At 54.8% G+C, this 16,565-nt stretch overlaps 2 non-coding genes across 2 annotated transcripts; one reads left to right on the top strand and one right to left on the bottom strand.

Annotated features, from left to right (window-relative positions):
• Positions 1 to 7,700: 7,700 nt before the first annotated feature.
• Positions 7,701 to 7,773, bottom strand: TRNAK-CUU (transfer RNA lysine (anticodon CUU)). Its single transcript has one exon. It is a non-coding gene; the product is annotated as a tRNA-Lys (tRNA).
• Positions 7,774 to 16,366: 8,593 nt separating this feature from the next.
• On the top strand, positions 16,367 to 16,440 carry TRNAT-AGU (transfer RNA threonine (anticodon AGU)). Its single transcript has one exon. It is a non-coding gene; the product is annotated as a tRNA-Thr (tRNA).
• Positions 16,441 to 16,565: the final 125 nt, after the last annotated feature.

Consider the following 16,565-nt stretch of genomic DNA (forward strand, 5'->3'; position numbering starts at 1 on the left):
GAGCTCCAAGGGACACCCCACCTGCAAAGCAGACCGACGATGGAGCAAAATGAAGGAACTGTGGCAGGTCTTCTGCCAAGCCCATGATGCTGCCACCATCTGCCCCACCTCCAGGAGCTCAACAGCCTCCTGGGACCCACCTGGGATACCACCAGGTCAGATGGAGCCCAACTGGATAACAGGCTGTCTGGACACCCTCAACCAGGCTGCGACCACCCAGCTGGCCCAGCCGCCCACTCTCTCACCAGCCACTTCTACAGCCCCTGCCCAACATGTCCTCCACAGTGTCCCACAGCTCTCCCCACACATCCGCCCACAGTCCCTAACATTGCTGCCCTGCTCCCACCCAATCTGCCTCCAACCCCTCCCTCCTTTCTCACAGCCTCCAGTTAACCCAAGCGTATTGGACCCCTCCCTTGCCCCCACCTCCTCATGATCCCAGCCCCATTCCAACCCTGGTGGGAATGTGGAGTATGGCCCCTTGTCCCTTCCCTAGAGACCTCTCACAGTTCTGTTGCCCCCTTCCACCCCGCCGGACATTATGTCTGAGCAAATGCACACCATGAGTAGACATAAAAATACCGAGGTGGACATGCTCTGCTAACCAGCTGGGAAGCATTGGGATCTCTGCTGAGCACTCACACAAGCCCACACCTTACACAGAACACTGACGGCGGCTGCAGCACAAATATGGAACTTGCTCAAGTAGGTGATTTTTCTCCCCAAGTCTCTTTTTCTAAGGTGCCAAAAAGGGAATGATTTCTGGTACCCCTCAGGGATTTTCTAGACCAATTAGGCCTGATTTTGGATAGATTAATTTAGGTTACTTATGTCATTTATGTGCCAGCGGGAACTCAATGCTGCTGAAGGCTGGGAGGATTGTGTCACCCAGATATCATTTGCATGAGAATGCAAAGGTGTGCATGTGTGATACCTTGCAAACAAAGCCTGATGGGTAGCAAGGAAGCAATGAGCTTTTTTCGATTGTAAAGTCATTGTTGTAAAATCACAATTTACGCTAACACTCAGCAGAAGAATTGTGAAATCTCTCCAATGTCCCAGGTCATTGTGGGGGACAGGGCAGTCGATGTAACTGCATAAGACATGGATTGCACAGGATTCCCTGTTTTAAAGTCTTGTTTGACCAGTCCCTCTTGCCTGTTCGAAGGTAGAGCTGGGTATTAATGCCTTTCTATGAGGCTGTCCTTTTATAGATATCAAAATTTTAAATCACAGGGTTTTGCCTCAGACTAGACCCACAGTGGCAAACAGGTGGCATGACCTGTGGGCAGCTGGTAGGAGGAGTAGAAGGTGGACGACTGGCAGATGGCTGGGATGAGCAAGCAGAACACTGGACTGGAGCAAAGGTGACATGAGGGAACGCATCAGCGTGAGGTGTCAGTGCCCGCATGGACTGGACCAAGTCATAAGCGGGGCATTTGAATTCGGAGGTGCAGAGAAAGTCCGGTGTGTGGCTTGACTGTATTGGACTGGTGAGCCTGAGAGGCCAAGGACATTGCTCAAGGCAGTTGACCTGGGCCAGTTACTTTGGGATTGGTTATGAACTCTGGGTGTGATAAATTTCCCAAGCTGTTGCTAGTTGACTTTTCTGCCTCTTTTCTTAAAAGTCCTTTTCTACACTCAGACTCTGTGCTTGCGCGTGGGGAAGCATTGCCTGTGCGAGGTGCCCAGGGGTGTGAGAATTTCCCAGCCTCCTGGGTGGGGGCTCAAGTGTGAGATGGATGAAGAGGAAGCCCTCAATGATGAACCCAGCCCTGGTTGCTCCCAATTCCTTCCATCAGAAGGGTTAGACTGTATATGAGGTCTTGGACAGGGGGCTGCAGCCAGGGGAGCGTAAGAGGGAGAGCAGGAGATGGCGCTGCTGAAGAGGTGCCCGTGAGTGTACTATGGGCTGGTGGGAGTGAAGTGAGTTTTCTGGACTGTGTGAAGTTTGATTCTGATTGGGGGTCATGTCAGTGATGGTGTCAGGTGGGATTGTGTGTCTGGGAGGGTTTGATCCCTTGTTCCCTTGATTGCCTTTGATCAGCCTGAGGCTCAGCCTGCCCCTGTGTGGCTGAGGAGGGGGAAGGCCTGAGCTGGGTGAGCAGCTTTAAAAGCCAGTGGCAGAGCAATAGGGGACGGAAGGAAACAGGGAAGTTTAAGAGGGAGTGTGATGGAAGGAGTGACGGAATCAAGTTAATCCTTTGGCTCTTTCTGAGCCCCTTGATGTTATGAAAATCCCCACAGCAGTTCCATCCCCTGTGTGAGCAGAGGGGGACTGAGCCTGTTTTTCTTTCTCCCCCTCAGGGGGCTGCAGGCACCACAGACAGGCGTGTGGCTCCATCCCCTTTCCATAGCCTTGTTCTGGCCACAGAATGAGCCCAAACAACTAACCCAAGGCTCAGCTGCAAGGTGGGGCTGGTGACACAAGGGGATACAACCCCTTTGGTGCATTACAAGCCTGACATTTGTGCAGTTCTCAGAGCAGAGAGCAGGAGCTTGGTACAGATGGGGGGTCTTAGCCACTTGACTGTGTGGCCGCACTGCCAGAGTAGGAGGTTCACCATCACTTTCCCAAGAAGTTCATGTCTGAATTATGCCTCAGTCTTGCCACTGCTCTCACAGAAACCTGGAGCAGGGGTGGGGCAATGTCAGCAGAGACATTGAAAAGAGGCCAGTTGGGGATGTTGAAAAAATCAAATTGATGTCACAAGTGGGATTTGAACCTGCACCTCTTTTTCAACAGCAGAGCACCCATGGGAGGTAAAGACCATATTTTGAACCAGGTGCTTTCACTCACTCAGCCATCCTGACAGAGCTAAAAGCAGCACTCACTGGCTATGTCTACACGTGCCCCAAACTTCGAAATGCCCATGCAAATGGCCATTTCGAAGTTTACTAATGAAGCGCTGAAATGCATATTCAGCGCTTCATTACCATACGGGCGGCAGCGGTGCTTCGAAATTCACGCTCCTTGCCGCCGTGCGGCGCGTCCAGACGGGGCTCCTACTTCGAATCCCCTTATTCCCATGAGCTGCCAAAACTTAACCCCCCGCCAGCCCTGCAGCCCCAAACCTAAACCTCCCACACACCTGAACCACTGAAACGTAACCCCCCCGCTGCCCCGTGCACCCTGAACTACCATAACTCAACTCTCCGCACGTGACGACTCTTATTCTAATGAGGTGCTGCATATGCAGGGCAGAGCTTCATTAGCAGCTGTTGAAATGGCTCATTAGTATCCCCCTTTTGAAAGTGTAGCCACGGCCTAAGTGATCAGCTCTTCTGAGAAAGTTTTGATATCGATTTCATAGTGCTGAGAATTACTTTTTTTAAAGCACGTGTGAGGAGAGAGAATAAATCTGGTGTTTAAACATTTCTATGTTCTGAAGATGTTGAAAGAATTCTCGTGTTCTGTTCTGCACACACACATTTCTTTGTGATAACCTGTTGCAAATGTTTAGGCTGGAGCCTGGTTCTGCTTTTCTACTTTTTTCCCCACAGCTACGTCTGCACTGGAGAGTGTTTTTTTCAAAAAAGCCGCAGCTCTTTCAAAAAGTCCTGTGGAGCATTGACACACGAAGCCTGTGGCTACACTGCCCAGCCCTTTTGGAAGTGGCATGGAAATGTGGCCAATAGGAAATGCAAATGAGGTGCAGATTTAAATATTGCATGTCTTAGTTGCATAACCACTCAGGACCTCAGTTCTGGAAGAGCTGAAATTGAAAGTCCCAGTTGTGAGTGCAGCTGCTTCCCTCTCCTCTAGCAGCTGAGCCGGTGAAGGACTCCCCCAGTTTTTATAAGGGCCCCCACCTGCCTGTGGCAGGGCAAGCAGTGGCTTCAGGGTGCGAATGAGGGGAGGGCAAGGTACCACACAGCAGCAGGTCAAGCTCCTGTAGTGGAGTCGTTATTCCATTTACCTGACGCACAAAAGGTCCTTCCTTCAAAACCAGGCAGAAGCCTCAATGCCTCTGTTTTTCGAGCTCCCCCTTATGCCCACAAGGGCTCGTCTCTTTCTGCCATAACCTTTCCCTCTGATAAGCCCAACGCCCCTGTGACAGGAGTTGAACCAGACCCTGCTCTGCAGCAGGAGAGCCCAGCAGGTGCATTGCAGCGAGTGCACAGAAACCGTGTCCCTGCACGTACCTGAAGGCTTTTCCCTCACTGATGTCCCTGGCGAGGAACCACAGAGCTGTCTTTGCCTCTCAGCCAACAGAAGCTGTGCCAGGCAAGTGCCCCTGCCCTCTCCCACACCTTCCCTCCCAGCCCCAGCCTGCTCCTGAACCTGCCTCCCACCCCAGCCTGCTCCCCATCCGCCCCCTCCCTCACAGCCTGGCCTGGCAGAGAAGGGGCCAAGCCAGCTGGAGCTGCTGTGCTAACGGAGCAGCTGGAAAGGAGCAGAGCATGTCAGGAGCAGACACAGAGGCTGCAAACCCTGCCGATGGCCGGCCATGGCCCTGGTCCGTATCCACCCAGCAGGGACACATGGAGAGAGCCGGTGCAGGGCCCAGCCCCAGAGCAGAGACTGACCACGGCCGGGCTGTGCTGCTCTCAGGACAGGGCACAACAGGGCCCTGCTCACCCCAGGAAGCAGCACTGCAGGGTACAGGAGTGAGCGTAGCCCTGTTGGGCAAAACCTGCCCCTCCTGTGTCCCCGGCCGGCCAGCGAGTGGCAGAAAGGTTCCTGGCAGGGTGAAGTTGGGCCGTACAAAAAGGTTCCAGGCATGTTGGGTGAGGTGGCTGGGCGGTGAAGGCAGCGGACTGCTAATCCATTGTTCTCTGAATGCACGTGTGCAAATCCAGCTCTTATCGAACCTTTCCAGTCACCAGCCGGCTGAGCTGTGTTGAGTTCCAGGCTAGTGTGTGATGCCACTTCCACTACAGCTGAGCCTGCCGCCTCCCAGCTCCTGTGCTGGGCAGACTCCAAGCACAGGCCATCTGTGTGAGGCTGAGCTGAGCTCTGGCTGCAAGGGGTGGGATGATTTCATTTGCCTCATAGACCCCAGGCTGTCTCCAGTGTGAGCCCAACAGTGCTGTGTTCACCTCAGTCCCCTGCAGTGCTGCTGCCCGGGGAGAGCAGAGACCCAAACACTGCCAGGGTGCAGGGGTGCAGTACCCAGCCAGACATGGGGGCCAGGTGGGGGCAGCCCTGGTTCAGCTGCAGCCAGTGACATGGGCAGCTGCCTCTGAGGAAGGGCCTGTTCCCAAGGCTGAATCAGGGGCTCTGGTCTCTCCCAGCTCCTGGGCTGGGCTGGGCAGTGCACAGCTGGGAAAAGAGCAGATACTTGCCCAGGGAAAAGAATGTTTCTCTGCCCCAACTGCAACATGTCCTTCCACAGCACCAGCTCCAGGCCCTGAGGCAGGTCTCCATTCAACTGTGCCACCCTGGGCAAGCCCTGAGTTCTTCTGTGCTTCTCAGCAGCTGGGGATGCCTCTTTGGGACATATCTCCTGCCCCACTGCTAAAAGGAGCCCTGCAGTAAAGAGGCCCCACTTGGAGACTGGCTGATTTTGTACCACCTTATGATGCAGGCCTCAGCGTGCAGGCTGCTTTTGGGGTGGGTTTGGTGGAGGGGAGAAGCCAGGCGGGGGGGCTCTTTATGGAAGTCCTCTGGACACATGTAGTCATGGTCCTCCTTCTTCTTCAGCTGTCCTGAAGTGCTCTGTGGCATTAGAGCCATCCCACGGATGTGTCAGTACCAGCAGCTGCACCTCTGGGTGCCCGAAGGAGGACAGGTGAGCTGGGCTGCTGCCCGGAGCCATCAGGCCCACCAAGAGTGGGTCCATGTCTGGGAGGCCCTATGGGAGTACTTTGACTGGGTTGGTCCCAGTGAGCCCCACCCAGGCCACCCCTGGTGCACCCCCTGCACACTCACACCACGGCCTGCACACCGCCCCCACCACCCACTGACATTCCCCAACACCCGCTCACTGTCCCCATCACCCACACACCGCCCCCACCACACACTGACAACCCCCACCACACCCTCACTGTCCCCATCACCCACACAACAGCCCCAGCACCCACTGACCATCCCCACCACCCACTCACTGTCCCCACACGTAACACGGGTGTGTGTGAAAATAAAACTGATTCCTTGTTAAACAACCAAAAAGCTCACCTCTGAGTGTGGAACATAACAAACACCATCATAACTCAGTATGGACATGGGGGAAACGAGATACACTAACTATTTACATGGGGGGACGGAGCGCATGGGCCTGCCCAAGGGTGTGGGTGCTGATGGGCACTGGTGGCCGTGGCCTAATCCGTGGGCTGTCGTCTGCCAGGCCCAGGCGTGCCAGGGTCATGCCCTGGGGGGTGTGTGCCCTGTGGGGTACGTGCCTGACAGTCCAGCGCCGTGGTCAGGGAACGCCCGTTGGGCAGGTGCCTGGCTGGAGCCGTAGGAGGGGATGTCCAGCACAAGCTCAGCCTCATTGTTGGACCACTTGGACGGTGGGTGACTGGCTCCTGCTCTGGCCCTGGGGGTGCGGGGCTGGGCTCCGGTCCAGACTCAGGCTCCACGTCCTGCTGGGTCTCCTCAGCCATGGCGCCAAGGAAGGCCGGGGAGAGGAGGTGTCGCTGGGGCCCAGGATGGCGATGAGCTCGCAGTAATAGGGGCAAGTGGTGGGAACAGCCCCACACCAGCTGGCCGAGTCCTGCGCCCAGGCGTAACCCTGCTGCAACTCCTTGACCTGACTCCTGATACGGTGAGGAGTGTGGGCAGGGTGACCGCGGGTGGTCAGGCTCTTGGCCAGCTGGGGAACACGTCTGCGTTCTGCTGCTTGCTCCCCATTCCGTGGAGCACCTTCTCCTCACTCAGCCCCAGAGGTCACGGAGCTCAGAGTCAGTCCAGGAAGTGCTCCTAACAGCCGACTGCTGCCATTGCGGACCCCACTATTTCGAAGTAGAGGGACGTGGAATGTCTACACACGTCCTACTTCGATGTCAGATGTCGACGTAGGGCTCTGTTCCCATCTTCTGATAGGAGCTGCAGTTTTGACATCACACTGGCTAACATCTGTTGCAGCTTTGAAGTCGCGTGTCTCACGTGGAGATGTGGCACATGCTATTTCGAAGCTGTGCTTGCTACTTCCATCTCGCTTTCTCGTGTAGACGCACCTTTTGTGTTCTTTCCAAATAACTGCAAATTGCCCCATGTGCCCTTTCCATGTGAGAGCCATCTAGTGACTGACACTCACCTTTCCACTGCCCTGGCGAGATGGGCGGCAGGAGTGAAGAATCAGAACATTCCAAGCAGAAATCTCCACCCCTCCATTGAACACAAACCATCACTGCCCCTGTCCAATAACACTTTTCCCATTACACTTTTGAACCCGCAATCTCTTGTCCTTATGGAAGTGAATAACAAGAGCTCCTCATTTCCTCACCATCCCCTGGATAGTTGGAGCTGATTTGTACACCCAGTGCCCACCTGGAGCCAATGCAGAAAGATGCAAAGCTACAGAGCACTGAAGAGGGACACTCAGCTGGGGAGAGGATTTCCTCTCTTCTCCTTGTGCAGGTGGGAATAGAGACGAAGAGAAGAAAATCCTCTTCCACTCTCTGAAGATGATGAATTACCAGTTTATAGAAGAGACCAGAACAAGAACACACATTTCCAGCCTTAGACCAGGAGGTCAGTGACAGCTGGTAGAGAATTGCTGAATCAGCTGAGAGCATTAGTGCAAGAAGGGAAGCACCCAGCATAGAGCTTGAACCCATGACCCTGAGATTAAGAGTCTCATGCCCTACCAACTGAGCTAGCCAGGCTACAAGCATAGAAGTTTTTCATGTCCTATCACAGAGGAGAAGGAGTCAAATGTGCATGTCAGGTGGGTCTAAGTCAAATGTGTGTGGCAAAGTGCTCACAAGGGCCAGACTCCAGTCTTTGTTCTTTGGGCTGCCGGAGGTGAGATGCAAAGAAAACAGATGGTTGGAGTGAATCTTGGCCAAGCCTCTCACTGCTGCTGCGAGCTCTCCCGAACACCTCACACACCTACGGCCATTTCTGCGCAACAAATTAACGCTGACACCGTTTCCCCCAGCGCAGAGCCGGTGCAGGCAGTCGAACACGTTTCTTTTTCATACAGAGAGAACACGCAGCTGAAGAGAGTTTTCCGTGGGAAATTGCCTGTTAGTGGCTCTCCAGAGAAAGGGGCGTTAGTGGCTCACAGGTGGTTGTGCTTTACAACGCTGGGCGAAGGGAGCAGAAAGGGGGACCTGATTCATTCACCCTTCAGTTCCACTGGGGAGGGCAGAACCCTCACCGAGTGTTTCCTGCCTTCAATGTGCCCAGCACCAGCTGGACCAGGCTCTGACCTGCCCCAGATGAACGTCGGTCGCCCAGCGCAGTTAGTTATGGGGCAGGAGAACGGGACAAAGAGGCTCCTCCTCATGCTCGTTTTCCTCACCCTGATTCCTCTCCAGCCTCGTGGGCAGAGCTGAGGAAGGAGAGTCCCTGCGGCAAAGCCCCGGGGGTGTCTGAGATGTCACCTGCCCTGCAGCCTGTCCCGCGTGGCTGTTGTCATGGCCTCTCTGTGAGGTCATCACTTCCAACTTCTTTTAACCAATCAGCTGAGGCGCTGTAAGAGGCCCTTGTGATGTCACTACCACACCTACCTGTACCCTGCAGGGCTTGTGTCCTGCCCCTGGCAGCCCCTTTGCATGGCTGAGCTTCCACCCCTGTGTCACCCCCACTCACTCAGGGACATTCTGGGGCTCAACTCGGCTGCGCATGGGAACACCAGAGGCTGCTCTGTGCCACAGGCTGTTTGCAGAGATCATCTCGTCTGACCTCCTTGCACATCACAGGCCTCCTGTATGGCACAGTCGGGAGCAGGGCACCAAAGCGCACACCAGACAAGCACTTGGTCTGCACTGGAAGGTGCCCAGGGCTAGAGAAAGCCCCATGCCCCTGGGGCATCTGGAGGACTTTAATGCAGTGAACAGAAGGGAAAGGACCCAAAGTCCACTCTTGTGGGTCTGCATCATAATCCACATGCAGAACAACTCTGTGCTCAGGTCTGCACATTTCACAGTTTCATTTCTCTCTCAAGCTGAAATTGAATTCTTTGAGCAGTGAGTTCTACAGTTCCTAATCGGGCCAGAGTAATGACCAATAGATAGATAGATAGATAGACACCAAAAATCCATCAATCTATCTATCTAATTGGGAATACAACTACATGTCATAAAATTCCTTCCCTTTAACTTTAATTAAATTGAATTCCCCTTTAATTGCACCAAGGGAGATTTCGGTTGGACATCAGGAAATATTTCCTGTCAGGGCAGTTAAGCACTGGAATAAAATGCCTTGGGTAAAGGCAAAATCTCCATCTTTGGAGATATTTTAGAAGTTGGATAAATATCCAATGGGGAATATCTAGATCAGGGATAAGGAAACTTTTTACTTTGGTCCCCACTTTTCATCTCTGAAATTAGGAGCTACCCCACAACCTCTCAAATGTGATCAGAACCTACAGAAATTTCAGTGATGTTCACAGGCTTAAACGCCCCTTTGGGCGTGTGAAAGAAAACAAGTCTGTAAAATAGAAGAACTTTTTTCGTCAGTGTATAAATGTGATGACACAGACATAGAAACAGTAACAGATTTCATCATTTTTCATTAGATGGATGAGCCTGAGACCCAGCAGGTAACTGGGCTGTGCCCCCTTCTGAAATTTCATGCCCCCTGAGGTTTGCTCACCCCACGATAGATAGTGCTTGGCCCTGCCATGAGGGAAGGGGACTAGACTTGATGACCACTTCAGGTCTCTTCAATTCTAGAGCCCTATGAGTCTGAGACTCCCACTGGCCCTGGCCCTGTTTCACTTCTAAAGACTTTTGAATTTCTATGCCCTGTTCCTTAGCCTTGGAGTGTCAAGTGTTCTCTTTAGTTGCCGGCACATCCTCTGCAGCCCCAGGGGAGGCACTGAAGGGGGAACTCATATCTGCCCTTGACTGCAGGAATCGCCCCTGCCTTTCCCATTGGCCAGGAAGGGGGAACCGCAGCCAATAGGAAGTGGTGTGTGGTGCCTACGAATGACAGGGAGTGCACGGAGCCACTTTCCCCTCACCCCCAGGAGCTGCTGCTAGTGGGAGGTGAACCTGCTTTAGCCCCACTGCGCCACCCCATGGCTGCACCAGAGTTTGATATACCCCAATCTATGCTGCTGCACAAGGGATACTGCAGCTACCCAATGCACTGCACCCCTGGAGGGTTTGTTGGAGGCAAAGGGCTATCTAAGCAGACTCCCTGACCCTGTACATCAGGTCTGGCATCCCCAGGGCCTCTCTGTTCCCTGCCAGCATGGCCCACACAGCACAGAAGGAACACAGGGCTGAGACTGGGGACTCAGGTGCCCGGCTGCCGTTGCAATGAATGGAATGAAACGGGAAATGCTGAGGTGCCCTGTGCAGCAGTGCAGTCAGCATATGGGTAAGGATGGCCCTGCCACCATATGCTTAGCTGGCAGAGAGCAATCTAGAGCTCTGATAGGAGGAGACACCAGCATGCACATGTGGTGAGGCTGGCCAGCCTGTTGGAAAGGGGCTTTGGCCATCTCCATCCCTCCCCTCGCTTGGCTACTTACTTCATAGGGTGTCATAAGGAGGAGGGAGAAAACTTGCTCTTCTTGGCCTCTGAGGATAGAACAAGAGGCAATGGGCTTAAGCTGCAGCAGGGGACGTTTAGGCTGGACATTAGGAAAAAGTTCCAGACTGTCAGGGTGGTCAAACACTGGAATAAATTTCCTGGGCAGGTTGTGGATTCTCCATCTCTGGAGATATTTAAGAACAGGTTACAGAGCCGTCTATCAGGGATGGTTTAGACAGTACTTGGTCCTGCCTTGGGGCAGGGGGCTGGACTCGATGGCCTCTCAAAGTCCCTTCCAGTCCTCGTGTCCTATGATTCTATCACTGATTCACCTGACTGAGAAGCACTTGGGCCCTGGGCACAGCGGCTACGTCTACACGTGCACCCAACTTCGAAATAGCTTATTTCGATGTTGCGACATCGAAATAGGCTATTTCGATGAATAACGTCTACACTTCCTCCAGGGCTGGCAACGTCGATGTTCAACTTCGACGTTGCTCAGCCCAACATCGAAATAGGCACAGCGAGGGAACGTCTACACGCCAAAGTAGCACACATCGAAATAAGGGAGCCAGGCACAGCTGCAGACAGGGTCACGGGGCGGACTCAACAGCAAGTCGCTCCCTTAAAGGGCCCCTCCCAGACACACTTTCATTAAACAGTGCAAGATACACAGAGCCAACAACTAGTTGCAGACCCTGTATATGCAGCACGGACCCCCAGCTGCAGCAGCAGCAGCCAGAAGCCCTGGGCTAAGGGCTGCTGCCCACGGTGACCACAGAGCCCCGCAAGGGCTGGAGAGAGAGTATCTCTCAACCCCCCAGCTGATGGCCGCCATGGAGGACCCCGCTATTTCGATGTTGCGGGACGCGGATCGTCTACACATCCCTACTTCGATGTTGAACGTCGAAGTAGGGCGCTATTCCCATCCGCTCATGGGGTTAGCGACTTCGACGTCTCGCCGCCTAACGTCGATTTCAACTTCGAAATAGCGCCCAACACGTGTAGACGTGACGGGCGCTATTTCGAAGTTACTGCCGCTACTTCGAAGTAGCGTGCACGTGTAGACGCAGCCAGCCTGACCAGCCTTCCCCCATCCCAGGAGATGATGTTGATCACAAGGTTCTTCTCCAGTCCTCATTGCATTGACCTGACGGACAAAATTCTTGCTGTCCAAATACACCCGACTGGGGCAGGGTCTCCAGCCCATGAGGCAGAGGGAGGCGTAACAGTCACCACCTCTACTAAAGGGACAGGCTTCCAAGTGGGTCTGGACCAGGTGAGGCTGGGGCTTGCCTGGACACAGCTTCCCAAAACACAAAGCCAGCCCCCCATTAGCTCGCACTGCACCGCACACTACCCCAGGAAGGGGCAGCAGGAGCACCCTGCCAAGTGGCACCTGCCCTCCACAGCAGCTCCAGTGGTTTTCTCTGCTCTCCATTTCCTCCCCAGTTCTGCTGGCCTCAAAGCTCTAGGAATCAGGGAAGTCATAAACACAGGAGACCACTGCCCCAGCCAGTCATGGCCCCCAGCACTTCTGCAGAGGTTGTTGTGGAACTCTGCAAATCCTCTTCAGAGACATTCAAGTGTCTAAGTGTCTGGCTGTGCTACACAAATTAGTTCAGAGATGTGAAGGGTGGGGGTACCTCATTCCTCTGCTGGGGTGGGATGCTCAGCAGGAACTAAAAACCTTCTGAATAACTTTGGGTTGCAACCTTTCCTCAAGATGTGATACCGAGTCTTCCCCCCAACACTCCCTTCCTTCCCTTGGAGGTGGTGGGATTAGAAGGCCTCCAGGGCTCTGCTTTCTTAGTTTTCAGCTTTAAGCTACTGGATGAGGAAGAGTGGCCAGGCCAGTGGGTTGCTGAACCAGGGGACAGGCCAAGCCAGCAGGAACTGGTGGAGTGACAATAAAGTCAGAAGAAAGAAGGGGGCACTGCTCTCCCATTGCCTTGGAAGAAAAGGCTGCATAAAACCACTCTCAGGGAAATCCATCCCACAACCTCTTGCATGCAAAGCAACTGCTCTACCATTTGATCTAATTCCCCTCTGCTTAAAGAAAATTTCTGCCCCAGCCACCTCATTGTTGAGTCCATATGTCCCTGCAGCTCCCCTGGCTCCTTTCCAAAGATGACACTTGTAAAACCAGTTCCAAGCAGCGGGCCGGCTGAGCTGTTCAGACACAGCTGCTGCGTGAGCCCTTGGGGCATCTTGATGAAGTGGCCTGGCTGCTTTGGATGGGGAGGTTCCAGCATGCATGGGGAGCTGTGCATGTCCAGCTGTGCGGGAGGGCTCTAAGGACATCCCTGCCTGCATCACAATGCCGCTGCCTGGGGGTGCTGGTGCCTGGCAGCCTGGCTTTGCAGAGCCTGGTGTCCTCAAACCAGGTTCCGCTGCTGTATCACCTCCCTGGGCTCAGACTTTCATTGAGCTACCTGAGCAGGTGATCGACATGCAACAGGGGTGGCTCTGTGAACTGCAGAGGTCTGTAGCACGCGCTGCTTTGGCAGATGCACCATTTCTGAGAGCAGCGGCAGAGGAGATGATGGACAGTGAGTGTCTGTGGCAGGAGAGGTTCACATTGGGGCTCTGGGGCATATTTTTATGCTTTTAATTACAGGCCATGTCTGTGATTTATTTCTCGAGCTGTTTTCAGAGTGCCCCATCTGGGTGTGTTTCCAAGTCAGAGCTGTTTGAAGCACCCACCTGGGCTGAGGGGTACGACCAATGAACGAGCAGCACCCACCGGGGCTGAGGGATTCGACCAATGAACTGAACATCCCTCCCTCTCCACGGCCTCCTACTCAGAAGATAAATAGTACATTAGTTTGCCACAGGAGGCAGGATCCAGACATTCGGCACAATGGGCTGCCGGACACGTTGGACTCTGGCCTCAACCAAGCACCCAACATTCCCTGGGGTCTGGCCAGCCCCAGCAGGGGAGTGTGCTGATGGGAGGGAGTGTGTGTGGGTTATAAGCCTGTGTGTATTTAGCTGGGTTAAATTGGCATAAAAGTGAGACCATGAACCGTTCGAGCTGCTCATGACTTTTGATTGGCTTTCTAATTGGTAACGATTCCAATGAAACCTGGTTTGGAAACAATTCACTCGTCGGTTACTTTGAAGTAACCAGCACAACGTCAAAATAGCGCATTGTGTCTGCTCGTACCATGCGCTATTTCAGTGTTAAAATCAACGTTAGGAGTTGAGACGTCAAAATCGCTATTCCTATCCAAAGATGGGAAAAGCCCCCGACTTCGACACTGAACGTCAAAGTAGGGCATCTGTCGACGATCCACGTCCCACTACTTCGAAATAGCAGGGACCTCCATGGCAGCAATCAGCTGAGGGGTTGAGACGTGCTGTCCACCCCCTGCGGGGCTCTATGATCACTGTGCACAGCAGCCCTTAATGCACCATGGACCTGCATTTCCTGTGGCAGGAAGCTGAGAGCATGCAGGCAGCAGCACACACATGTGCTCGCCTGCAAGCCCTCTACGGACCTCAACCCGAACACCCAGCACCAATTCATCGAGCCAGCCCCCTGACAGCCCCCGGGGCTCCCCCCCAGGGGGACTCAGGGACTCCCAGTACCCAAACGGGGGGACAAAAAGCAGCAGGGCCCCTCCTGGTTAGAGGCCTAGCTGTGAGACCTGTTGGGGCTCTGGGGTGAGGAGGACGCGCTCCATGTGATGGGGAGCAAGCAGCGGAAGGCAGAAGCATTGACCTGACTGGCCAAGGGCCTGGCCACCCAGAGTCACCCTGCCCACACTGCAGATCACGTCTGTAGCAAGGTGAAGGAGTTGCGGCAGGATTACACCCGGGACTGGGAGTCGACCAGCTGGTCTGGGGCTGCCCCCACCACTTTCCTCTTATTACAGGGAGCTCAGGGATATCCTGATCCCCCAGAACACCTCCTCCCCCCAGACCACATTGGACACAGCAGCTGAGGAGTCCCAGCAGGCCTGGGATCTGGAGTCCATCCCTGAGGCCAGCCTTGCACCCCAGGGCCCACCCGAGCAGCCACCCCTTGGGATGGAAGAGGAGGGATCCAGCACCAAGGAGGGGGGGCTCCTCATAGAGCTCTCCTCTCAGAGCACCAGCCAGGCATCCACCCACCAGGGTACCCTCAACCGTGGCAGTGGAGGGTCAGGTACGTACCCTACAGGGCAAACACCTCTGTGCCACGGGGCGGGGGCACCAGACATGACCTGGAGCCCAAACACCCCCAGGGGACCCCGACCCGCAACTGCCCAGCCACAGCATGGTCCCAGGATGGCGGCATGGCCAACAGCACCCTGCTCAAATTTCCACACTTTATGGGTGCACATGGCCCGAGCTCAAAGACCCACCTGGCCCTGTGTGAGCCAGGGCTGCCCATTGCAACAGCCTGTCCCTGGAGCAAGGAGCTGGGACTTGGGGCTTGTGCCTCAGTGCTGTGAGCTGCACCCCAGAAAGTCCCTTGCTGCATTGCAGAGCTTGTCTACATGAGCCGGTGGCATCAACTCAGTTCCATTCTTATTACAGCAGCCCAGAGGCTTTCCAATTCAGGCTGGCCTGGATTCCCCCTCTGCCAGCTGCCAACTCCCCCAGGGAGCCACAGATCTGATCCCAGGGCAAGAGGCAAATCCCCTGGGACCATATCCCAGCCCCAGCTCCCTGCGTGGGGCAGACACAGCAGGGCTCACACTCAGCAGAAGAGCCGCCCTCGGCCCCAGCACACACTGTCTGTGCTGCCCAGGGAGTGAATTGCACTAAGGGAGCCTGTGAAGCGAAGGGGCCTCACCACAGACCTGCAGCCCTCGCCAGTGCAGACGTGTGGTGCCCCTCGCTCCTGACCTACAGCCCCTAACAGCCCTGGGAAGCCTCTTACTCATGACTTGCAGCCCCTACCAGCCCAGCTCTGTGGTGCCCCTCACTTCCCACACGCTGTCCGGATACTGGGCTCAAGGCCACCTCTGAGCTGGGCCCCCAGTGCCAGTCCTGTCTACACAGCTCCACACTCCCTGCAGGTGAGTGACTGTCGTGAAGAGGATCCAAAGGGCAGCTGGTCCCTGTGAGAGGAGTCTGGGCCAGGGCTGCCTGTGGGATCTCCTGGAAAAGCCAAGAGCCCCTGGGAGGCCATTGACTGGCTGCCAAGTCCCCAGCCCTGCTCAAAGGTTTCACACAGGGAAAGCTGTAAAGTCAGCCCCACCCCCAGGGCACAGGGATTTGCACTGGGCTGGTAATAGAGCAAAGGGGTTGTGTGGAGGGTCACAAGTGGGACTGAAGGGCAGAAGGAGACAGAAAGGCAAAATGTTCTTCTCGTTACGCTGCATCAAACACTCCCCCTGACGAGCTCCAGCTGGGGCAGCGCAGCCCATCCCCCCTCCGTGAGAGACAGGAGATAACTGTGCCCCACAGCTGGGCCCTCCTCGCCCCACCCCTGGGGTGTGAAGAGGGAGAAAGGAGGGAGTGGGGAGCACAGAGTGAAAGTGAGGGGGGGACTCAGGCTGGGGGAGCAGAGGACGGGCAGGACTCCAGGCTCTGCTGGTGGGATCCTGCACTGGGGCAGGTGGGGAGAGAGGAGGCTTCCCTCAGGCACAATGTCTGTGCTGGGGAATGGGAAGGGCTGGTTGTGGGCATCCATCACAGTGGTTCAGCCCCACAAAAGCTCAGCACTGGATAAATTAGGTCAGTAACCTTTAAAGTGCTGCAGGACGGGTTTCTGGTTGAAGACACAGACTTATGCAGATACCTCTTTGTCAAAACCCACAGGTTAAAGGGGTGGGCACCCTGGCTCAGCTGGCTAAAGCACTTGTCTAGTAAACAGGAGATCCTGGGTTCAACTCCCAGTGGTGCCTTGCTGCACATCTGTGGCAATGTTTTCCTACATCTGTCTGGGGAACAGAAGAGCCCTCCCTAAGCAATCGCAGTCATTGCTGGGGAAGGTGAAGGCTAATGGGAGAGGAGCATTGGAAAGCCTCCA

This window comes from Carettochelys insculpta, chromosome 7 (genome assembly GCF_033958435.1).
Source record: "Carettochelys insculpta isolate YL-2023 chromosome 7, ASM3395843v1, whole genome shotgun sequence".
Taxonomy (NCBI): Eukaryota; Metazoa; Chordata; order Testudines; family Carettochelyidae; genus Carettochelys; species Carettochelys insculpta.